The sequence below is a fragment of the Notamacropus eugenii genome, chromosome 1 (genome assembly GCF_028372415.1).
Source record: "Notamacropus eugenii isolate mMacEug1 chromosome 1, mMacEug1.pri_v2, whole genome shotgun sequence".
NCBI classification, from domain to species: domain Eukaryota; kingdom Metazoa; phylum Chordata; class Mammalia; order Diprotodontia; family Macropodidae; genus Notamacropus; species Notamacropus eugenii.
The window spans coordinates 582,408,508-582,423,531 of record NC_092872.1 but is presented as its reverse complement, the minus strand read 5'-3'; the positions used below and the strand labels follow the sequence as shown (position 1 = coordinate 582,423,531).

The 15,024-nt window shown below is 38.1% G+C and overlaps 1 long non-coding RNA gene and 1 pseudogene across 1 annotated transcript; both read left to right on the top strand.

Moving 5' to 3' along the window:
* Positions 1–15,024, top strand: part of LOC140520494 (serine/threonine-protein kinase PAK 5-like) — a 112,788-nt pseudogene that overhangs the window by 81,038 nt on the left and 16,726 nt on the right.
* LOC140520495 (uncharacterized) lies at positions 731–14,972 on the top strand. The gene is made up of 2 exons (XR_011972528.1): positions 731–1,673; positions 14,293–14,972. It is a non-coding gene; the product is annotated as an uncharacterized lncRNA (long non-coding RNA).

Below are 15,024 nucleotides of genomic sequence, written 5' to 3'. Positions count from 1 at the left end.
ACATATACTGAAGTGCCTTGAAGACTTTAAATGAAGCAAAATCACAGCCTCCCAAGGGAGTTCATTTCATTTTGAAATAACTGTAATCATTAGATTTATGAGGTTATTTTTTGCATCAGACCTAAAACTATTGTTTTCCAACTTCTACCCAGTGCATCCACTTCTGCATATACAGTAGTTACTAAAACCTCCCTAGTAACCTCTGCAAGTGGGTGATAACAATACCTTCAAATTCTTTTCTATTCTTCAAAAACATTATCAAGGCAGGCATAGCTCATTTTTCATACAATTTTTTTTTTTTTAGAAATAAGAAAGTAATCATATTGGTTGGTAGCTACCAAAGTCTTGTCCTTTGATTTGCAAGGCATAACAGTACAATTATTGATCTTTCCCATTCTTTCTCCATCTTTCCCTTTATGAGTTATCTTGAAAATCAGTGCATGCATTTTTGGTCAAGTCCTGTCTTTCCTTCCGACTTTGTTTCCTCGAGTGCTACTTTTCCCATCTGTTTAAGAAATAAGTTGGTTGAACAATAAGTTCTCAAGGTCTTTTCGAGCTCGAATCCTACTACTATCCCATGATCCCGCTTCTCCATCCTCATGCAGGATACGGGAGCGCTGACACGTCACAGTCTAAAATGTGCTGGATCCACGGTGCTTGAGGATACGAAATGGCCAGAGAGATGAGAGGAGGGCAGATCCTTCTCCAGTCTGCTGCCTTCCCAGCCTCCTCTGTCAATGACATCCTCCAGGGTCACACCAAACTTTCTGCGCGCTCACTTTGTCTTTCGCTGCTTGTGACACTCGCGGGAGGCAATGTTGCCGCTAGTCTTAGCTGGGAGTCTCCACAACATTGGAGGGCTTGAGCTTCCTTTCGAAACTAGCGCAGTCTTTGGGGTCCGAGCTCCCGTGACTGCAAGGACATCGAGTCCTGACGGACAGAAGGCTTCTTCTTTAGCTTCCTCACTGCGGCCTCGGCCTCACTGCCTTCCACTTGCCAAAGAATGGCACCGGGAGGAGGAAGCAGCGCGGGGGTCGGAGAAAGGAGGGAGTTGGGCTTCCTGGCGAGGTGCGGCTTCTCGGACTGCAGAGGCGCTCTCTGCCAGCCCTGGTGGCGGCTTCCTCCCTCCTTCCCTCCCTTTTTCCTTCCCTGCCTCCTTCCTCCCTCTATTTTCCTCCCTCCTTCCCAAGTCCCTCTGTCGCGTTGGCGGCAGGATGAATCCACCTCTAGGATGAAGCTGAAGTCGAACCAGAAAAGGACGAAAGTAGGGCCGCTTGTCGAAGCGGCCGGCGCCCGTGCTGCCCATGAGGCCGGGAGCGCTGGGAGCCGCCGTCCGCCCCCAGATCCGCGCGGTGTTTTTGGTGGAGAAATTGAGTCCGAGCAAGAGCCAGGTACAGCCTCCTGAGAGCAGTGGAGGAAGAGGAAAATGAGAGAGACTTGTGGGGACAGGAGAGCAGAATCGAGAGCTCAAGCATGGCCCTTGGGGGCTATCGGAAGCCGGGCAGGATTCTGTTCTCCTCGGAAGGGAGAGAGAATGGTCCACGGTGGAAGATGCCATGAAAGTCTGAGGGTCATCAGCCCGCACATGCCGAGCTTTTGGCAAAATTGAAGCCGGGCTGCTCACGGAGCAATGGAACTTCCAGGGTTCCCACCCTTCCAGACACCGATTCTTGGTAGGTAATTTCTGCGCAGACTTGGGGTTTGCCATCTTCTGTAAGATCACTATCTAGGTGACCATGCACAGTTTCACAGGGAGAAGGCTCCTGTGTTTGATGCCCACACGTCTAAACTATCTGAATTGTCGTGCACTATGTATTCTCAGGCAGTTTTCGTATTTTTCAGATGCTTTGAACTCTTTCCCTCTTTCTTTAACAGTGTAAAAATATAAGTGTAAAACCAACGCCAGATGGATTTTTTTTTAAAGATTCCTTTATTGGGTGCCCTCTCCCTTTCCTCAAATAAAGGTTTAGTTTTGTTTTTCAGACTGCTCTGTATTTTGGTTTTCACACCACTTTACCTGGTGTGGTTTCCTGGAGTTTATTGGCATTTTTGTTTGTTTGTTTTTAAGGCAGTCAAGGGTAGAGATGATTAGGTACTTTCCTAAAGTATTGGATCCTTAAAAGCATGCCTTTTATAGTGGTTTTTAGTTTTTAGAGCTCATTTCAAAAGCTTTAAATGTTTATAGTGCCATTTTGTTTTAGATGTATTCTAGTCCTCCTTATTTCTTGGAATTTAGGGAGAATAGATGTGTATTAAACACCATTTCTCCACTATTAGAAGGTATTATTTTGTATACATGTGGTATCTTTTCCCTCCTGAAGATTTAAGAATGAATTTTTTTCCAGTGCCAAGTATGAATAATATTTTAGTATGAGATGCCACTATCATAATACCTTCACCTTGAAAACATACAAAATAAACTCATCAGAAAGAGCATTAAGATTTATCTTCAACCTCTCTCTGATTTATTATCTTTTTGTGTAGAATGCCCTAGGAAAAACCTAAGTTATTGCATTTGGTGGGGGGGACCTACTTTATCCAATTAATCATTTTCATCATGGACTACCTTTTTAGTTGTTTTTTTTGCACTGCTACAAATAGTACAGTGGCATCAAGCTCAAATCCTTGCCCACTGAGTTTTTGCCATTCCTTTTAGTTCTTGGGAGCCTCTTCTTTATCTTTCCTGGCAAACAATAGCCAACAGAATTTAAGATGACCAGGTATATGACAGGGAGCTTACCTTGTTTTAGAACTTTTAAATGTCCTATAAAACCATCAAATTTCACTCCCAATGAAAACTTAGAAGTGAGACCCTTTTGCATCTCTTCATTTAAAAAAGGTAGTGATTGGGGATTTTAAGTTCTTTTTACTCTAAAAATATCTATGACACCTAAAACCAAGAATCCAATCTAACATGCAAATGCCTTGTCCCTAATCAGATCAGAACTGAATTTTAAACATAAAACCCTTTAGCATTTTGAAGAGATGTGGGGTTAAAAATCATTCCTCTATAAACATTTGTAAATATTCTAAGTGGTAAATAGTGAATGGAAAGTGGAAAGTACATGTAATTTAAACACTTTATTATCCAGTACACAAATTGTTAATCTACTTTTAAAATAAAAGTGTGTAAAATGCTGCTGTAAATGAAAATTGAATGCTGTTACACTTTTAGGAATGATTGGTGCCAGAGTTTGAAATGAGATCTTGTATCATTCAAACATGCCAGAGCTTTAGTACAAGTTCTAACTCCCATGAAAGTAGGTTTTGAAATGTATTACTGCTAACCAAAAGAAATGAAGAAAGTAGAAAATGAACATTTGGAGAATTTGAGAAATGTCATTTCTCCTTGTACAGTAAGTTAAAGATCTTCTTTAAAAAAAATTCAGGGCAAACCTTTTCAATCTCATAAATCTCACTTAGAAAAATCTCATGGGCTAGATGTTTCTCAGAGTAACTTAGTTATTTGCGAAGTTTCTTTTGAGTTACAAACAGAAAAAAAACTGGATTTTTGTTTTATAGACTCCATTTTTGTTCATAAAACTACTCCCAGATAACATTCTAACACTGGAGATTTTTTTTTAAAGCTTATACTTGGTAAATAATGCATGATCATATTTTATAACTCAAACTGTGTATTTGATAAAATGCAAAAATGTATGATAGTGATGTTAAACCATCTCAAGAGTTGTGCTGCTATCAATATTTTGTTGTTTTTATTTTTGGTCAAAACATATGGACATAGTTGTGCCGTATCAGGATTCTTTAATGCCATTCACTGTACAGATCTCTTTAGTCTCTATGCAACTTGTAAAGTTCCCTTAATTAGTTTGGATTCCTAACACATTTCTTTGTGTAATTGAACAGAACATTTTCCAGTTGTCCTGTTTTAAAGTAAGTAGTGTATCTATCTATCACCACAGGGGTTGGCTCTTGAAAACGAGTTCAGACCATTCTAGCAGAATTACATTTTTAAAACCCTAAGGACATAGCTTTCTCTATGTAAAGAGGAGACTAAAGAAGCCTTCAGCCTAAATAATGATGAGGTACAGTGTTCTCTCATCCCCACACTCACAACTAAATACTGTTGTTTTTTAAAGTTTGGCATCAGTTAGTAGTCTAGTTACTCGTTGGTTCATTACTTGTGCTCCTCATGCTTAAAAGTTCACAAGTCACTGATTTCTGGTCCCCTTAATTATCTTGGAATGGGCAGGATGCCTACTTATGATTAGAAACAAAGGTAAGTTGTAGAACAAGACTCAGTAAATTTGACTTGCTGACATTAGGAGAGCCCTTTTTTTCTTTTCTTGCTACTCCTTTTGTATACCACGATAGAAGCTTCCCAGCTGGGTAAGGACCATACTTGTTAACACTTCATTCAGACTTTGGAGTGGCTGAGACCACTATGGCAGTAATCTTGGGGTCATCTATATGGACTAAGGCCAGGGTTAACCTAACAATGTGGAATTTTGCAAGAAAACTCTCTTATGTTGACAACAATCTAGTATAAAAGAAGCAAACTAAGGAAACAAAATGCTGTAAACATTTTAAATTATGTGGTTTTCTTTTGAAGATCGGTGTGAGGATTTTGACTTCTATTTGAGAGAAAATATAAGAATAAAAATTAAATAAAAGAAAATGAAGTGGCAATAAGAAGTTAGTATCTTTACCTTTATGTTTCCCACAGCCAGGAGTTTATTTGATTAAGTTTAGTTAGAGCTGTTGTATCTGCACACAATGTCTTATTCTAATTCTTTCTTCTAATTTAGAATTAGTGTTGCTCTAAAATTGCTCAAGCCAATCAAGGGTCTTGAATGTATATGCATGGCTTATTCCTGAAATAACGCCTACATCAGTAATTACTTATATCTGTTAAGTAGTCAGTTTCATTTTTACTTTGATATTTAGTAGCTTCTCATTTCCTTCCTGAAGAAAACATTTGTGCTCTACAAGCATGAATCTTCTGAGTAACCTACAAAACTCTGGCATCAGATTTATTAATCCTGAATCAATATTTTAATGCTTTTTTGGATTAAAATATGTGCATTGAAATCAATTATGAAAGAATTTAATGGGAAGATTTTTGGCAGATTCTTCAGGGAATTTCTCAACTTCTTTAGGTTCTGCCCAGTTTCATGGTGGTCCACTTGCCTAAGGAATCCTAGTGACTTAAAATGATAATTTATCCAGAAGAAACATAAAAGCTGTCTTCATATTCTTCAAGGCTGTCACTTGGCAAAAAGTTTTATTTGGTCAGCCTGACTATAGAAGAGCAATGCTAAAGAAAAAAAAAAGAATGAGAGCCTCCACTTGAGGGCTTCCAGCAATTGGGATAATCTCTTGTTAGGGATGTTGTAGAAGGAACTCTTGGTCAGACATGAGTTGTACTACATCATGTCAATGAGATTTTCTTGCTTTATGAGACTTTATGATTCTGTGAAATTTGAGAAGGGAGCCAGGAGACTTTTGCCTAGAACTAGAATACAAGTTTTGACTGGGTCTGTTATTTGATGATTACCAAAAATGTATTTGATTCATTAAAGCAAAAACAGCTTTAAAGGCTCTAATACAATGAAGTATCTCCTGACCATGTTTAAGATTATGATGATTCTTTTACAGAAGCAAGGCCAGGGGTAACCTCATCTAATGAGACTCCTATTATCAATATCAAATAAGGAATAAATAGGAAGAAATGCGCTTCCCCAAAGTGCTTATGTCTACATGGAAAATGTCCAGTGTAAAGCAGAGAGCTGTAGAGGTAGAGGGGGAAGCCTGGAGGAGGGTTGGGAGCCTTAAGTCCTACAGTTGGCTCTTCAGCTTCATGTAGCGATTTGACAACCAGGTTTTTATCTGAACTTCAGAGAGTTGCATTTTGCCTTCCAGTTTGCTTCTCTTCCTAATAGAGGTGGCCTTTGAAAGAGCTCTCCAGAGTGCTGATCTGATTGGTTCTGAAAGTCACAAAGGGCCATGGGGTTCAGGGCCTGGGTCGTCTCACAGCCTGCAAGCTGTCACTACTAACCTTAGGGGAAGCCTCCTCACCCAAAGACCTGGATTTGACTGAGGATTTGACCTGGATTTGCCATCTGATGGCAGTGGAGGGTAGATTCAGGGGCCAGGAACTCATTGAAGGGCCCTCTGACCCCAAGGTATCAGGGTGCCCTGAAAAAAGAAGATATCCCCTGGAGGATCTGGGGATTTTGGCCTCCCCCTCTGATGGAAACCTCAGAGTCACTTTGGCCAAAGGAATGAGAGCTTCTGACTGTTCTGGGAGAGTCATTCCACAGAGGATGGGCCCTTCCTCATGGGGAAGATGCTGGACACTGAGAGGGATGCCCTTTGATTGAAAATTTTGTTAAATTTTGCTTTTTAAAATTTATGGAATAAAAAGGTATTTCAATAACGTTATAATAAAAAGATGATGGCACATGAAATCGCAATCTATTATGTACATCTTGCTATTCTTTTAAAATATATAATAAACTTATGTAAATTTCGTTTTTTTTCTTCCCTCTTCCCTAACTGCCCTGGAGATGGCTACCATTAAACACAAATACACACACACACACACACACACACACACACACACACACACACACACCCACCCATGTTTTTCTAATATCATTGAGCTTATCATTTCTTATAGCACAGTAGTATTCCATCACAATCTTATATTACAAGGTAGCCATTCCCTACTTGATGAGTATCCTTGCAATTTCCAGGGCTTTTTGCCCCCACAAAGACAGCTGCTACATACATTTTAGAATATATAGAGTTTTTTTTTCCTTTTCCCCTAATCATCATTGGAAGTAGATCTAGCAGTGGTATTGTTGGATGAAAGGGTATTAGGCACATCCAATGAAATTAAGGGTATCATACAGGTAACAGTTGCATTTTCACCTTCTCTGTCCTTCTCTACTAATTATTATAATCTCTGTTCCTTTTACATACATCTATGACCAAAACCAGATACATAGAGTTGGATACATGGCTTCTGTTGAGCCCTATACAATAAACAGGATAGTCTTGAAGTCTACTCAGTATAGCTGCCATAATCTTACAGGTAGCTCTCTAATATTTCAGATCTTTCCTATCCATGTCCTTGGACAAGTGGGTAGTCTCTGTAAAGTCTCCTTACAGGCCACAAAAAGAACAGAATGATTGATAAACCAGAGAAGATCCAAGAAGGAAAAAGACAGTTAAAAATACTTCAAGTATCATACACATAATTGAAATTCAGGATTAAGCACTAGGAAAATCCTTTCAAAATGCTGAAGCCACATCTCCCTGCAAAACTTTACTAGAATTTATTGAGGTTGTGCTATAAGTTTACAGCAGACAAATCAGGTTTATCTCTGGAATCCCTGACTTAGGTGCCAATTAAGTACCCCTTTGGCTGCTAAGCTTTACGAAGAAGACTGCAATATCCCTATTTTCTGCACAGCTTCATTTCTTCAGCAACTCTTTATTACTTGCAAAAAAGTTTTACCTTGCTCACAGCTGTTTCACTGAGCAGTTTTCCTTTTCCACTTAAATGTGTTTCCAAGCCTAGAGTTCTTGAGGACAGACTAATGCCTTCTTTTCTGAATACACAGTCCATGCATTCATATTTCTGTGTTGAAAAAACCCCTGAAGTTTTAAACCATTCAACTTTAAGGTCTCAAAATGTGGAGGGAAAAAAAAAGTAATTGGGTTCATGCAAAGTTTTATTTGCATTTTATGTTCTTATACACATGGGCACTTGTTTTATTCCCTTTTTAACATGAATAATTTAATTTTATAGAATCCATTTCAAATTATTGAGACCTATCTTCATACAGAAGGCAAACCATAAAATGGAAAGGCTTTTCCATACAGTATGTAGTTAGATCTCAGTGCCTCTTCCTATCCCCAAAGAAAACAAATGGATCATATACTGAGCCATCATGATGGGGAAAATTGATGGTGCAATAGATAGAACGCTGGGCCTGGAGTCAGAAAGACCTAGTTCAAATGAGGCCTAACATACTTCCTATATATATATATACAACCCTATTCCAGTCACTTGCCATCTGCCTCAATTTGTAAAATGAGGATAATAGTTGCTTCTGTCTTCCTGGGATTGTTGTCAGGATCAAACAAGGTGACACCTGTAAAGTGCTTAGCACAGTACTGGGCAAATATAGATGTTTGTTGTCATTATTATTGGAAAAGTACAGAGTGAAAAAGGCCAATTCCAAAGGCCCACCTGGAATGCTATTAAAATGATAGATTGCATGAAAGCCTGTCTTAGAAACAATGAGGAGAGAATCAGATCACAAACTATTGAAACTACTGAACTGACCTGCTGTCTCTGTTCTGTATCAAATATAATTCTTGCGACTGTTCTATGCTGTTTGTTCTATCAATCACTTAAGAATGGGAAAATTGTACCTATATAATACAATGTTTGCATGCTTACATTTTTTACACACATGTAGCCATAGATGTTTGTCGGGGAAAGAGATGACAGTATGATGACGGGTCAATAAATTACTGGGTGTGAACTCCAGTTCTACTGTCTATTCCCTGTGTGACTCTCAATAAATCACTCAACTTTTCTGGTAGCCTCAGTTAAATTTTCTGCAAAAGAGGGGGTCTGGCAGGCTAGGTGATCTTTAAGGTCACTTCCAACTCTACGAACCTATGGCTTTCAATAATTTACTAGAAACAGGTGCAGACTCCTTTGAAAGACAGTAAAAAGTGCATAAACATGCAGGCTGGTGACATATATTCCACATCTAGGTAGTGCTTCACAGCCAGGACCAGTAAGGTTTGATGGTTGACTGAATTTATGCTAAAGAATCTCAAGGCATGTCTGATGTATTCTGCTGCAGTCCCCTTGTAGCATAAGCCCTGGGACAAGGGCTTTCCTTATGCTAGGACTGTTATCCTCTTGTACACAACCTAGAAACCAAAGGACTTAAAAGCAGAATGACAGTGAATTAAAAACACTGATCATCCTCCCCCTTCCTCCAGAAGCTGAGGTGAGGAATGGCAAGACAACAGGGTGAGGACCCTCATTCACCACTACGACTGTCCACCAATCTCAAGTAGATCTACAAAGAGATCTACAGAACTTGGGTTATGTATTGTTTGATCATGTAGTCAACAGTAGAACAGAATGACCACAGAGTAAGACTTCTTTTTCCAAGTATATGTACTCCACTGGCCCACCTCTTGTGTCTGAAATGCGTACATTATTATTCCTGTTTTGGGGACAAAACTATTGATTCAGACTGTGAGAATATAGGAGGGACCTTAGAGATCGTCTAATTCAATTTCCTCATTTTATAAATGAGGAAGTTGAGGCCCATAGTGGGGAAGAGAATTGCCTTTTGAAAGCTTGGAGATGTAACCTTCCTCAAACTCATGTGATAATCCCTTCTATTAACTACTTGCCTCATATGCATTAGTTAAACAGGTTAAATTGCTAGATGTCTGGACCACAGAAAAGGTAACTTGATGGTGACAAAAGGGAAACAAGAATATGTAACATGGATCTGAGTGGTGGGAAAATTTGGGAAACCAGTATGTGCAGTGTGAGATACCAAAGAACTGATGGGGAAGTTAAGAAGCTCTTGCCCTTCATGAGGAGAATACATTCAAGATGTAATTAACAAATAGAGGCCCATTCATTTCCATAGTTCCATGTATGAAAATATCTTTACTTTATAGTTATATTCTTATAAACATTAGGATTCCACAAAGAGATCAGAAATTAAGTATAAAAGTAATGTCTTTTCAGTGGAAAAATAAAATGTGGAACTCTAAGTATCCAGGAAGACCATCTCCATTCATAGAATGATTCAAACAGTGTCAAGTGCTGTGCCCCACATGGAGCCTTAAGGCCACAGGTTCCCCACCCCTGCTTAATCACTATTGATCTTCCAAGAGCATACAGAAAATATGTAGTAGAATTTGAATTCATAGGGAAACCAAGTATATCTATCAGTTTCCTATTTTGTGGCTGGTAGCATTACTTCACTATCATTTAATGAAGATTTGTAGAAGGACAAATTAAGCAAGGTTTATCCAGAGGTCTCCAACATTTAACCTTTTCCTGCATTTCCCTTAACTACTTGCACCATACAAATAAATAAATCAATCCTTTTGCTTAGTTGGTATCCCTAAGGAAGGACTGAAATAAAAAAAAAGCCAAACAAATCATCATAGATAAGAGTATGTCATAGAAAGGCTGCCAAAAGAGTGGGAGTATTTTGCTAAAGATTTATACCACAGTGCAATGAAATGCTTTGTAGATTGACTTTTTGAGCATATAGGAAATAAATCAGATGGAGGAGATTCAGGTGTTTAGCAGTAGGTTGGAGCACAGCTGTGTCCTTGCCTATTTCCTCACATCCTCCCTTGAGCACACCTGGGCTACCATTCAGAAATGACCATTCTTTGTCTTCTTACATAAGTGTGAAGAGGCTACTGCCTTCGAGAAGGGGGGATCAGGGCAGGAAACTCATCTGTGTGGGGATCAATGGGATAGATTCTTCACTGTGCCTAACCTATTTTGGAAATTGAAATATATGAAATCAGACTTATGAAAAGAAGTACTTGACCACATTCACATGCATAATGACTTCTTATTTTGATACTACACTGTAAGCTCCTCTAGGGCAGGTTACTTGCCTTATCTAAACTTTGTTCGAAGACAATGCTCTGCAATCAATAGGAAATGAATACATGTGTGTATACAGGTATGTGTGTGCTCACGTATGTATACATATATGTAGTGATGATGCACTGTGTGTGTACGTGTCTGTTATATACTTGTACAATTGTGTTATGATATTGTCATATTACACTGTGCTATATGTGTTTATACCTGCTTCTGCTGCCTAATTCTTTATAGTTTCTTGAGGTTTGGGAGATACGGTAATGCTTCTTAAGGCCTCTGCTCCTTGTCTTGTCCAAGTATCTGGTTTGAAGTATTCCTTTCCTATATCTGCTATTTTGATTGGAAGCCAATGAGTGAATTGTTATGTTTAACAAAAGCTAGTGTACACACATGCTTAAGAAGTCTCTGGCTTTTTAAAAATATACTGTGTATGTTTCTACTCCTGGTCTAACTGCACTTTAGTCAGGGAGGTTTACCTTTCTTCTTTTAATTGCATCCTTTAGGACATTATCCATCTATCTGTCCATCCAAGATGGTCATATGGTTAATATGGAGAATGAATATTTTCCCTCCCCCATCCCCAAATTTGTTATTTCATAAAATAAAAAGTGAAAAACTGATTGCTCTGTCTGATATCCTAGCTATTAACTGCTGCTCTAGGTATGTTATACGCAGACTGAATTTTATTATTTCATAAAATAGATATTTTGAGTGAATAAACCTATACCAGGAATTTTAGATGTGGAATCCAGACAATGCTATACTTGAAAAATGTAGTTTAATTGCCAACACTTATACCTCTGTGTGGAGTATAATAATGATGGGAACTAATTGGTGTAATAGCCAGGGTGCTGGTATTTGGAACACATGAGTTCAAGTCCTGTCTTGGATACTTGCCACTTATGTGACTGGGGAAATCACTTAATCTCTCAGCTTTAGTTTCCTCATATGTAAAAACAGGTCTATTAACAGCACCTATTTTATAGCACTGCTATGAAGATCAAGTGGCGTAATACATATAAAATGCTTGCAAATCTTAAAGTGTTAGATCAATGCTAGCACACTCTTCTTTTTAATATAAATAATAAATGAAGGATGTCTGTGATGACCCTGAGATACCTACTGAAAAACTTCAAAATATTTTCTGAGTCAAGGAGAGTTCACATGATATTCATAGAGTTCAAGTCAAACATATTTCTTGGGTTGTAATGCTTTGTCTTGTGCATTAACCAGGGCATAGCCCTCAAGACCCAGAGGGTCACTTTCACATTATAATGAGGCATTGTGGTAGGACTATTTTTTGGAAAATAAGTAACTTGGGGACAGTTATATGCAACTTATCCAAAAAGGTAAATCAAAGATTAAATTCTATGAGGATGCAGAGCAACTTAATGTACAAGGGTAAATGAGAGGAAGTTTCCTGGGGAAGAGGTGAGTTTTGAGCCATCTCCTGAAGAAAGTAATGAACATGAATTGATATGGATTAGAGATGTACTTTGTAATTATTGATTAGCATATTCAAATTGCTAGATGCCTTGATTGATTTAGCTAATGTTAAAATAGCCTCAGTCTCTAAAGAGATCTGTGATTCTGTTTATTGTGAAAACCAAAGTTATTGTTATAGATAAAGAGGAACTATCCATTTAGTTTCTCAAACTCCTTCATGGAATATGAGCTGTGGAATATCTTCTTAGCATAGGATATATTTGTAGAAAATATGAAAGAGTAATCAAAATTGCTTCTATGAGTGTCAAAATCTTTTCTGAGTAGCCTTCTTGTCCAGCCAGATGTGGACACCTGCCAGTTCTAACCTTCAGCTTCAGAACCACTCCTAGCCTAATATATTTCCTGCTGCTTACAGGTATAAGAAAACCATGGTTGGACCGCGTACTGCCTTCAGTTATCAAAGTACTAATCCTTATGTATGTCACTCATATTGTTAACTGTGTTCTTTACCCTCTCACCTTAAAATGCCCTTGGGATCCCTTGGGACTCAGTACTGTCTGGTTTCTCTGGTTTGGCCCTGTATCTTTCTCTGATATAAAATAACCACAAGCAGCCCAACATGGGATATTCTTGCGGACTTCATACCCTCTAGTTCTGCCTTGCCCATAGGTTTCCAGAAATCTTCCCCATGCCCAACTATTTCTTATACTTAGCTTCTTCCATTGACTCTTTTTGTTGCATTTATTTCCCAATCTTGACTTCTCCATATCCTTTCCAGCATTTAAAATAGTACTTGGTACATAACAGGGGGTTAATAACTTCTGACTAACTGGTTTTTCTTTTGCTCCTTCTCCTGTCCCTAATTCAGAGAAGACACTTTCCTAATGTCTGATTGGAATTCAGTCAGATAAGAAAAATGCTGTTCTCTTGTCCCTATCAGTCAATCCTGGAAACAAGTGATTAAAAGAAAAAAAAAAACCAACAACATAATGCAAACCAACTTGATATTGGTTTCAAGTTTTCACTAGATCTACATCACGTAGTTTTAAACCATTGCTATTTCCTCAGTTATTTTTCTCCTCCAGCCATGAAAGTCTTTATCTTATTCTCAGTTGAATTTCTCCTTTATGCTTTTTTTTTCACCCTCCCCCATAGTAGTTTGATGTAAACCTTGTCATTGTCAAGTTGTCACTGACTGCCTTTGTAAATTTAGTTTCTCTATTTCTCTTTCTGTATTAGTTGTTTCTATATGATTTAGGATTGTCAGATCACATGTTTGCAGCTGAGGGGTTGTCCCTTGGTTCCAGCCACATCTAATTCATTTCTGATAAGTACTATTCAAACATAAAATTTGTCTATGACTATGATTCCTTTAATATGATAAGAATTCCGTTATTCCGTTTTAGTTTCCAAAAGATCTATTCTCTGCTAGAACAATCTAGTGTTCTAGTTTGGAGATGTTTTCTTACAAAAGACAGATTTAAACAACATGTTTGTGTTAGGTAACATTATTAAGTAACCATACTTTTTTTGTATTTTTCAATCATCCTACAATAGCACCACTTATATAATAATAGTTGCAGGTTGTGAAAATAAGTATCTCTATTTCTAGATTGTGTCTGCTTGTTTGGTGGAGGAAGAGTGAAAGTAGAGGGCTAACTGGGGCCTTATGTAGGGTAAAAAACCACTGTCCACAATCACTCAGCATAAAACAACAATTCAACTGTTTGTAATTTTGTAAACATTATTAGATATGTGATGAAATCATCCTTGTTCTTGAGATAAAAAGGAAAATAAGTGGACAATTGGAACTGGTCCTTTTTGGCTGCTTTTTTTTCCTTTTATGTAATGGAAATCAATTAATACATAAATGTTTGTTGAGTCTGATTATTAGCTATGTTTTTTATTACCCATGTGATCTTATGTAGGTTCATCTGGATCTAAATTTCCTCATCTATAAAATGGCGGGGAGGGGTTTCAACTAGATAAATACTAAGGTCGCTTCCAACTCTAAATCCAGTGGTCCTAAATTCTGCGTTGTGTGTGCCCAGAAAGATATTTCTTCAGTGATTTCATTTCTTTGCCAAGCGTGAAATGTTGTTTTTAGGGGAAAAGGAGGAATTGTTTTATTTTGTTTTGTTTTACTTTGAATACACAAATTTTAAGGCATTCTTAAAAATTATTCCTTTTCTTCTTTTCAGACAATTGTTAGAAGAACAAAACCCCGCAAGGGAAACGTAATCAGTGGTTCTTTGGAAGAATTCAGCAATACCTCCTGTGAGTCATTCCAATTCCGTTAAGAAAGAAAATCCTCCCACTGCTCCTCAGGATACCTCCGTCATGTCCATGGACATTTGGAAGAAAATGGTTTCATCACATTATCTCAGTCCTTCACTGAATCTCATAGTACCACTGATTTCATGAAAGAAAAGTACAGAGCAAGGGTTCCATATGGAAATAAGTTGGATCAATATTATGGAAGCAGCCATGTAACTAAGCCACTAAGTAGCTAAGAAAGGGAAAAGATAACGTAGTAGCTAGTGCAGGGGAGATGGCCTGGAAGAGAACTGAGGGAACAAGGGATTGAGGTCAAAGTATAGGGTTATGTAATGGAAGGCAGAGGGAGAAGGGGAAAGTCAATAGATTGTGGACAGATAAGGTAAATTGAAAAGTAATGAACATGAAGATGTGGTACACTGATGGGTGATAGCAAGATCAAGGATATGACCATCTTTGTCTGTGGCTAATATGAGGTTATTGATTTACTCATGGGAAATGAGTAGATTGAGGAACTGAGTGCTTAGAGTATTTGAGGGTAAAATATCAATGTTTTTGTTGAAGTCTCCTAGTTTGAGGGTTCAAATTGGGGAGGAGAGAAAAATTGCAAGGCACGTATCCAGCTAATTGAGAAAAGGAAAGAAAATGACTTGGGG